The sequence below is a fragment of the Bubalus kerabau genome, chromosome 18, assembly GCF_029407905.1.
Source record: "Bubalus kerabau isolate K-KA32 ecotype Philippines breed swamp buffalo chromosome 18, PCC_UOA_SB_1v2, whole genome shotgun sequence".
Classification (NCBI taxonomy): domain Eukaryota; kingdom Metazoa; phylum Chordata; class Mammalia; order Artiodactyla; family Bovidae; genus Bubalus; species Bubalus kerabau.
The window spans coordinates 5030651-5041467 of NC_073641.1; positions in this window are offsets into that span (position 1 = coordinate 5030651).

The following is a 10817-nucleotide window of genomic DNA, read 5'->3' on the forward strand; positions in this document are numbered from 1 at the left end:
TGGATATAGAATGCCAAATCTAACTCGAAAGATACCAAGGTTTCTGCAAAGTAGGAGAGGAACACGGGCCCCCTCCTCCCCGAGATGTTTCTGGAGGCAACACTAGTCTTCAGCCCCAGCTGAGAACAAGACTTTTGAGAGTCTCCACTGCTGTAAGCTCAAAAGCTATGGGGACAATGAACTGGCAGGGAGCTGGGAAAAGAATGCATATTCACTGAGTATTTATTATGTGCCATTTGTTTACACATGTGTACGTGCTCAGTCACTAAGTCAGGTCCAACTCTTTGTGACCCCATGGACTGTAGACCTCCAGCCTACTCTATCCATGGAACTTTTCAGGCAAGAATACTGGAGTAGGTTGCCATTTCCTTCTCCAGGGGATCTTCCCAAGCCAGGGAGAGAACCTAAGTCTCCTGCATTAGCAGGCGAATTCTTTACCACTGAGCCACCAGGGAAGCCCTTTGCTTACGCATGCTTATTTTAATTTGCACAGCTGAGGGCTAGCAGTATCTTCCTTTTGCAGGTCGGGAAGTGAAGCCCTTGGGAGGGTGAAGCCCTGCCCTGAGGTTATGCAGCTAGTGAAAGAAGCAGAATTTGAACCCAGGTCTGTAGAAACCTCAGAGCATCGTCTCCTGCAAAGTGGCATCCACTTTGGGGAGAAAGCCAACAACCCTGTTATTGACCTGCACCCTTGTCCATGATATCAGCCAAGTAGGCGTCCAGACAAGCCTTTGGGTGCTTCCATTCTCATCTGGATGGGTTGGTGCCTTCCCACTGTCCTGCTTGCCCCAAAGGGGCAGTGTTCTTTCTTTCTGTGTCCATCTCTCCTCTGTGACATGAGCTCACAAGGGCAGGGACTATTTCTTTAGAAATAGTGTAATAATAATGATAATAATGTAATAATGTGCTTGGCACATTGTTGGTGGTGGTCTGTTGCTAAGTCACGTCTAACTCTTTGCTACCCCATGGACTATAGTCCGCTAGGCTCCCCTGTCCTTGGGATTCTCTAGGCAAGAACACTGGAGTGGGTTGCCATTTCCTTTTCCAAGGGATCTTCCCAGACCAGGGATCAAATCACATCTGCCTGCATTGGCAGGCAGATTCTTTACCCCTGAGCCGCGAGGGAAGCCCACTGGACAAATAGTAGGCCCTTTCGAAACGACTTAAAGGGCCAAGGAAAAAGGAAGTGAAAAGGAAAGACAAATACAGCTTACATTTGCAGCGTTTGCAAGAAATACTGACCCTAGGTGGGTATATTTTGTTTGTAGGAAGTCATCTCCCTCCCCACCACCGAGGCTACACAACCCTGGCTGAAGTATAAGGGTTATTATTGTTGCCATCTTTTCTAGCCCCCAAGGGCCAGGTCTTAGGAGCAGCAGGAACCCTTCGTAACATGAGTTGATTCTCTCCTGGCATGTGTAATAAAAACTGACCAAGCCAGTTACTTTCTCAATTTCTCTCCAATTTGAGAAACTCCATATCATGAGGCACTTGAGGGCTGATGACTCTTTTATCCTACCCTTGATTAAAAGATAAAAGAAAGAAAATAAAACTAACAAAAGTTCTTGGACCAAAGTTCTCCAGGATATGACAGAATGGCAAGGGTGCTTCTTAAAGAAAAGTAGAGCCTGAGACCAGGGTCGCCTCTGAGGCTCTCTGAAAACTGTGCTCTTCCTGACTGATGCCCTCTGCAAAGGAATTTTAGTTCTTCAGTGGATGAATGGATAAACAAATTGTGGTCTGTACATACAATGGAATATTACTCAGCCATAAAAAGGAAGTACCCATACCTATACACAACCTGGATGAGCCTCAGAAACATTATGTTAAGTGACAGGAACCAGGCCAAAAGACCACAGAGTGTTTTGATTCCATTTATATGAAATATCCAGGAAAGGTAAATCTATAGAGATGCAAAAGAGATCAGTGGTCCCAAGGAACAAGGGAAAGGAGGAATTTGGAGTGATTAGTTAATAAGTAGGGGATGTTTTTCTGGGGTGATGAAAAAGTTTCAAAACTAGAGAGATCTGGTAGTTGTACATCATGAATGCACTGAATGTCACTGAGTTGTATACATTAAAACGAACAGCTAATTAATTATATGTTATGTGAATTTCACCTCAATTTTTTAAAAAGGCCTTTTAGGAATAAAAGTATAAGTGTCCAAACCTACATATACCTGGGTGTTCATCACAGCAGTAGGTGTAAGAAAGAGAAATTGGAAATAATTATCTAAACAACATTTAGAGATTGATCACAGAAAGTAAAACCATTCATACAGTGGAATGAAAGGTACCGTCAAAAGAAAGGTGGGAAGTTGCTGTGCAGCACACGGAACTCACCTCAGTGTTCTGTGATGACCTAGCGGGTGGGATGGGGCTGGTGGCAGGAGGCTCAATAGGAAGGGGTACAGTGTACACGCAGCTGATTCGCTGTGCTGCGCAGCAGAGACTAGCACAACACTGTAAAGCAATTATACTCCAGTGAAAATAAATAGATAAAAAGAATGGAGGTGGGGATTCCCTGGAAGTCCAGTGGCATGACTCAGCACTTTTACTGCTGACTCCCAGGTTCAATCCCTGGTCGGGGAACTGAGATCCTGCAAGCTGCATGCTGCTGCTGCTAAGTCGCTTCAGTCGTGTCCGACTCTGTGCAACCCTATAGACAGCAGCCCACCAGGCTCCCCCGGCCCTGGGATTCTCCAGGTAAGAACACTGGAGTGGGTTGCCATTTCCTTCTCCAATGCATGAAAGTGAAAAGTGAAAGTGAAGTCGCTGAGTCGTGTCCGACTCTTCGCGACCCCATGGACTGCAGCCCACCAGGCTCCTCCGCCCATGGGATTTTCCAGGCAAGAGTACTGGAGTGGGGTGCCATTGCCTTCATGATATGGAAAAAAAAAAGAAAGGGGGAAGCTGATAATGACATGGAACGATGTCCCTGATGCATGAGTGAGTAAAATAATTTACTTGCAAAATAATATATATTTATCATAGCCCATTTAAACACACACACACACACGCACACACGCACACGCACAGGTGTGCCTTGTATTGTCATAGGACAAGAAATGGAAACAACAGACACCAACCAAATGACTTGCTCAGGTTACTACTGTGGAAGACTCCTGGAGTGGATGGAGGCTTTCACTTTTTACTGTGCCATGTGGTCATTGGCAAAAATTAAAGATCTTTTGAAAATAAATGGATATGTTTTGAATTAAGTCAAAAGTTATAATATCATTTAAGATGTGGTAGGGAGTGGTAGTGGTCCATAGTCCTATCACCAATTTAGTTTAAATGGCTCAAAAAATTTTTGTAAACACATTGGACAGCAAGATTAAAAGGAAACAACACTAAAATACTCCGAGGGACATTACGCTTTAGACTAAGCAGGTCCTTGCTTGGACGGCCTCCTTCTGTTTCTTCTGATGCTGAGCACCATACCTTGAAAATGACAGGAGCTCACTAAGTTTCAGAGTTTCCCAGCTGGTGCTAGTGATAAAGAACCTACCTGCCCATGCAGGAAATGCAATTTCGATCCCTGGGTTGGGAAGATCTGGAGGAGGGCATGGCAACCCACTCCAGTATTTGTGCCTGCAGAATCCCAGGGACAGAGGAGCCTGGCAGGCTGCAGTCTATGGGGTCACAGGAGTGAAACAACTTAGCACACACACTGTTTTACCCCTACTTTCTTACAGATTAATTATTAAACTTACTGCATTTTTCTATAGTTTTCAGTATTCAGTGTGGAAACACTGAACCTAATACGTTTGCAGACAAAATGGCTGTTTATGTGCCAACTATCAGGGCCCTTTTTGGCTAAGCGACTCTGGAGGGCTAATGCTCAGGAAAACTTTTTTATCTCAATTATTGAGATGCTTTGGAAGGTATTTTTAGCCTGAATGATCTGGATAATTATCTCAATCTTTCACTTTGTTTTGACTAGCTCTGCAGACTGGTTTGAGTTCAGGAGGGGTATCAGTTACTTCAACTAAATATTCTTTCAAATTCATAATGTCAACCCATGAGATTTTTATTTGTTGTATGTTAGTTTTTCTCAAACACAGCCAACATTTAAATTTCTGCTGTTGCATCCCTTTTCAAAAGGGAGCATTCTTAGAACTGGAAGGATGGAATCAAAGTGATGAGTGGACCTGAGTGTTTGTGAGTACGTACGTACGTATGTGTGTTTGTGAGTGTGCATGTGATTTTGTATTTGTGTGTGAGTGTGTATGTTCTGTAATAGGCTCTGTGTCAAATTTTCAAGGTGGAAGACAGAGCTAATTTTTCTCTCTTATTTTCAGTGGATTATTTTCTTGGGTTCTAAATAATTGATAAGGAGGTCCCTTTCCGTAATTAAAATGGATGTCCTGACATGTCAACACTGATAGCTTTTCCAGTAATGAGTGAATTTAGATACACGTTAAGTACAGGCTATATTTACCAACACCCCCCCACCCCCGGACAGGTTGCAGTGCAGAGTGTGCGGATGGGGTGACTGGGGGCTGGCAGGAGACACAGGCCTTTCTCACTGGAGGTGACAAGAGATCAGAAAGGACAGAAGCCTGGGGGTTACCTGGAGCAAAGCCCCGAGGTTGACCCCAGACAAACAGGTGAGCCAACCACAGAGGTCAACATAGGGAGGCAGTCTGGACATCTGGACATCCTTGGTGCCATTTAGAATCTGTTGCGCTTTGTCTTTTCCTCCAGCCCTCATGCCCTCTCAGTCTTTCACCATCTCCCGGATGCTTCTTTCCTTGATGAAAACCAACTATCGAAACCTTTCCTGCCTGGGGGAGAGGAGTCATTGGAATGCTTCCAGGTGGGGTGAACTTCTTACAAACCTCAGAGTCAGTTCACTCACCTTTGGGTTCAGCAGACTTGTCCTCGCCACCTACCATGGGCCCTACTCCAGGGCTGGTGCTGTGGGCACTGTAGTAAAAGGCCGCCCGTCCTGGAGGAGCTCACAGAGCGGGTTGGGCACCTACCAGCAGGGAGGCAGGGGAGGGCCTGGGCACTGGGGGCCGGGGCGGTCGGGGGCCTGTGCTGAGTGTGGAGGCAGGGCTGGGTCAGGGCTGGGAGAAGCGGGGGGAGAGGGACGGACGCAGGGGCAGGAGCACAGCGCGTGAGAGGCTCAGCAGATGGCAGAGCAGCCGCATGGAGGAGGGCCCACTTCCTGAGGGCCCAATTCCTTGTCCAGGAGCTCAGCCGTCATCCTGTGATGAGGCCAGGCACTGAGAGGCTTTACACAAGTCAGTGGTGGGGTGATGCTGAACTTTCGGGAGGCCCTCCAGTGGTCAGGAAGGAAGAGGGTCCCAGAGTGGGACAGAAAGCAGTGGGACTAAAGACTCAAGGTATAAAAGGGGGCTCGCGGAAGGGTGAGGAGAGGCTGGGCCTGGGCTCTAGGAAACTCCTCCAAAGCAAGGCAGGGAAAAGGGAGGGGCAACGGGCCTGGGTGACAGAGACCGGAGGGCTGAAGAGGCCGCTGTGCCACCCAGGATGCCCAGGTCACCCCCCGACGGGGGGCAGAGGGGAGAATGAGACCTGGCAAGCTCAAGTCCCTGTGTGCCTGCTGGCAGCCCTGTGACCTTGGGTCAGTTACTCAACCTTTCTGAGACAGACTTCTTCCCTGCAGTTTGGACATAGTGGCACCTGGTTCACTCGTTTATCTGCACACCACATCCTAGCTGCTCAGTAATAGCGGGGCTGACTATTAGCTGGGGGTGGAATGAGCCATCCACAAGTGTCCTCACAAGAGGAGCCCACCCGGAGGTGCACCCACACACACCCCTGGGCACAAGAGCTGATGTGGGCAGGGGCCCTGGGGGTTCATCACTGAGCCCCCCCGAATGAGGACGCCTTTAAACAAGGAGAAGCGAGCCACAGACCCGTGCCAGTGCATTCATTTCCAAGCAGACTCTTGTCAAGGAAAAAAAAAAAAGGTGGCAGAGTGTGGGTCCTGGCAGGAACACCCAAGACCACAGATGTATGTGCCCGCCTGCCCCCGCTGTTTCCTCTGTCTGCCTCCCTCTGGCCTCCTTCGTACCGTCTTGGCTTGGATACTGCCAGCTGACTCCAGAAAGGCCACAGGATACCAGGAGCAGGTCACCATTGGGGAGGGAGCCAGTGGATAACTCGGGAAAAGGGCACCCATTCTTGAAAGGTAGCAAGTTCTCAGCTCCCAAGAACAAAGAGGGCTAACGTGGATCCAAACTTTAAAAAAAATTTTTTTAAGCAGCATTGCTGACTCCTTAAAGATGCGTCTCCATTTGATTTATTTAAAACAAGGCTCAATGCTCAAAGTTTCTTAGAAAGACTTTTTCCCAATTAAAAAAAAATCCAAAATCCAGTACTTCCTTTGAGGAAAAAAGCCAAAGAATTTCTTGCTTTCTGCCAGAAGTGGGGAGTTGTGGGGGCTTGTGGAGGGCTGATACACTACCCCTGGGTAAGCCTGCAGGCACGGTGGAGAGTCCACTGTTACGGGCAGAATACTCACGGGGAGGTCAGTTGACTAATGCTCTGAGAAACAGGGGCTCTGAGTGAGTGAGAGACTAAGGCATCTTGTTTTAACTTAACAGCTAGAAAGGGGGAAACCTTCTTGTCTGCACCTACCAAGTTGTGTGTTGGCCTACTTGCAAAAAACCTGCAAGAAATCTGGCCAAGATGCCCAGAGCCCCCGGTCCCCAAGATGCTCCTGCCTTCCTTGGTCCTGTGTACAGTCATATCCAGCACGGGTTTCTACTGCCTCAGCCAGCAGCAGGCACATTCTGAGTGTTCCTTTCATAAAGCAGGGCCAGCTGTGTTTACCATAAACTTAGCTTCGGGAGCAGCCAACCCAAAGGATGCTTATTCTGTAAGTTTCTTCCCTTTTTCAATTTATTTATTTATCTTTGGCTGTGTTGGGTCTTCGCTGCCGTAGTGGGCTTTCTCCAGTTGCGGCCAGCGCGCTTCTCTGGTTTTGGAGCACGGCCTCTAGGGCACAAGGGCTCAGTAGTTGCAGCCAGAGAGGTCTAGGATGCTTACTCTGATGCCTTACGACACTGCGCTTCTTCATCTTTGTAATTGAACGTTTTCTTCTGTATTGAAGCGGAGTTGATTAACAACGCGTGATAGCTTCTGTGCTTGTGTCAGCGCTGACGTGGAAGCTGTCGCCCGTGTGAGACCGTCTGTACCCACGGTGGCCCACCCTTGCAGGTGACTGAGGCTGTGGGCGCAGGGTGGTGAGTACCCAGGAGACTGGACGTGGCGTGGGGAGCCCGACAGCGGCGCTACCGCAGGCTCCTCCTCTGCGGTCCACACCTGTGCCTCCCAGCCCATGGGCTTTCCCCTGCCCTCCAAGCAGAGAGGTATTGCGCATTGCCCTCAATTCCTGACGGGCAGGGAGCGGCGGGTCAGTGCTCCACTCCGGTCCTGGGTAGGGGGTGTGTTCTCACATCTCCTTGACAATGAACTCCAGCTGCCCACAGGGGAACTAGCTTGGAAACACACCTTTTATTGGCTGCTTTCTCTTCCTGTCTTCCTCACCTACCCTCAAGCCATTGCCTCCTGGGATCACTGCCAAATAACCACTTCTGCCCAAATCCTTGTCTCAGTGTCTGCTGTTTGGAGAAACCTGGAAAGAACGAGGTGGGCTTAGCTGCACAGAACCCTATGAAATCGCCATCTATAACCGGAGCAAGTTCATACGGTTTAACTAGTAATTCTTGGTGCCTCGGCTCTATTTCCTAAGATGCCAAAACAACATATCTCTGGTCTCTGTAAACTCAGGCATATCCATGTCTGAAGCTGCAGGCTACATGCAGGAACAGTTGGATATTTTATTTTTCATGTAAGCTTCCTGTCCTGATGGATGTCTCAGGCTTGTCGCTTTTCAGTGATCACCTGTATTCCATTGCTCTGTTCTATCCACATGTAGGACCAGGTCTGTGGGTGTGTAACTTGTGGGGCACAGGGCCCCACATTCGAAAGAGTCCTGCACTTGGCTTAATGATCTGCTGTTGCCATCAAGGTAATTCATTTCAGTACCACTTAAAAAAACAACCAATTTTAAATAACCTAAGTGAATAACCTAGTCAATAGGGGACCTTCAATAATGTAGAGAATAATTATGTCATGGAATACTAAAAATAGACTGATAGGTAACAATCTTCAGATGGATTGCAAAGTGAAAAACAAGGTACATTTCTATAAAGTTAAAAAAAATGAGATGGGCTACTCTTTTTTTGTTTTTGTTTATATATATATAAAATTTTATTTTTCAACTTTACAATATTGTATTGGTTTTGCCATATATCAACATGAATCCACCACAGGTATACATGTGTTCCCCATCCTGAACCCTCCTCCCTCCTCCCTCCCCGTACCATCCCTCTGGGTCGTCCCAGTGCACCAGCCCCAAGCATCCAGTATATCGTGCATTGAACCTGGACTGGCAACTCGTTTCATATATGGTATTATACATGTTTCAGTGCCTTTCTCCCAAATCATCCCACCCTCTCCCTCTCCCACAGAGTCCAAAAGACTGTTCTATACATCAGTGACTCTTTTGCTGTCTCGTATACAGGGTTATTGTTACCATCTTTCTAAATTCCATATATATGCGTTAGTATACTGAATTGGTGTTTTTCTTTCTGGCTTACTTCACTCTGTATAAATATTCTTGACTTATGCACAGATCAACTCTGGGAGAGGGGATGGAAGAACTGACTTCAAGACTGCTGTAGGGAGGGGAGCTGGGGTTAGGGAGGGGAGGTGGAGGTTGGGAGACAAGGATGATGGTTGGTGATGGACAGGGAGGCCGAGCATGCTGCAGTCCATGGGGTTGCAAAGAGTCGGTCACGACTGAGCGGCTGAGCTGAGCTGAGACGAGGATGGGGGCGACGGTTTCTCACCGCCATATTCTTTTGGTGTTTGACTTATTTTTCTTCCCCTGTGTATATATATATTTTAAAATCAATTCCAAACATTTAATACTTTAAAATATTTATTTAAAAGGGAATAAGTAGAGAGAAAGAGAGGAAGAAAGAGAAAGAAACAAACAAAAGAAGGGAGGGAGGGAGGAAGGGAAGAACAAGCTAGCCGACAGAGTGCCAACCCAGTCACGCAGCCCTTCTGCTCTGATTCCAACTTCAGGTCTGGAGCAACCAGGACTACAGAAAAGTCTGCAGCTGGTCTCTGGATTGCCCAGATGTCAACTTCCTCGTCTTTTTCCTCAGGCTACCATTGCAAGGTCCCAAGTAACAATTCTTTTAAAATCTGAAGCAAAAGAAAACCTCTTTTCTTTAAAAAATTTTTAAAAATTATTTTATGTATTTTTAAAAATCCTTGGCCATGCTGGGTTTTCCTTGCAGAGCATGGACCCTCTTTACTGCAGCATTCAGGCTCCTCCTGCTGCGGAGCGCAGGCTCCAGACCAAGCAGGTCAGTGGTTGGGGCTGTGTGGCCTTGGCTGCCCCTTGGCAATTGGATCTTATTAATAATTCCTCCATCAGAGATCGAACCCATGTCCCCTGTGTTGGAAGGTGGATTCTTAACCACTGGACTACCAGGGAAGTCCCAGAAAACCTCTTTATTTTCTTGATGAATTTGCATATTGTTTCTGTTTTGAAAATAAGAATATATAAAGTGATTATGTCTTCTTTTTTTCCCCTTTTGCTGCCAGGAAGCTCAGAGACAAATTCTAAGCTCAACAATATATTATCCATGTGAGCTGCAGGCTAAATTCTTTCTTTCCTCTGGACTTGATTTTCTACATCTATTACATTTTCTTTGTCCTTTATTCTCTATTTATATTTTAATGATTTTATTGCACATGAGCTAAGATAATATTGAATAATTTGAATTTTCAACTGAGGTTTTTCTTCCTCCCTGTATTTCTTTGTACCCTGTCTTCCCCCAACTCTCCTTCATTCAGTCAACAAGACCAGGTGGCATCCTCACCTCAGAGAAGGGATGTCACAGTAGAAGGATGAAAAGACTTTTTCAACTTTTCAGAGCCCAGACTCTGAGGGACAATGGGCCTGAGTGGTAATTTGGGAGAGGCAATGACCAGTCACACAGAGCAAAGCTGGCTGAGGGTTCTCAGGCTGGAGAAGAAGGGAGCCGGAGGAAATTGACAATAAGGGGACAGCAGAAAAGCCAGATTGCTGGAGAAAACTCCCGGGGAAACATGTGCCCTGCTGCCCGTTCAAAGGGTAGAGAGACTACAAGCCCTGTGGCAGAAGCAGCCGTGTAGTAGATAGATGGGCCAGAGACCACCTCCCAGAGTGTGCTGCCCCCAGAGGGCACAGGACTCATGTAAGATGACTCCCATACACCACAGGAGGGGGCGCGTCTGGCAGAGCTCAAGAGAGATATCCCGAGGGGCCTGGGGTTGAGAATGATGCTGTGGTGGCATCCTTCATGGACCCAGGACTAAAGTTAGGTGAGGGTCATCATGCAGGTGCCAGCATGCATGGACAGTGGCTGAGGACAAGTGTCCTCCTTGCCTTGATGCTCTATAGCATCCCCAAATTGAGATCCACCCACAGAAACCTTGACTTGACTGAGATGGACTTTCTGCCTTATGGCAAAATGTTGCTTATAAAAGAAATGGAGTTGCCTTATAAAGAAACAGTTATACATCTTATAAACCTGAGTTGGGCTTCCCTGGTGGCTCAGAAGGTAAGTGTCTGCCTGCAATGCAGGAGACCCGGGTTCGATCCTCGGGTCGGGAAGATCCCCTGGAGAAGGAAATGGCAACCCACTCTGGTATTCTTGCCTGGAGAATCCCACAGACAGAGAAGCCTGGTAGGCTACAGTCGATGGGCTTGCAAAGAGT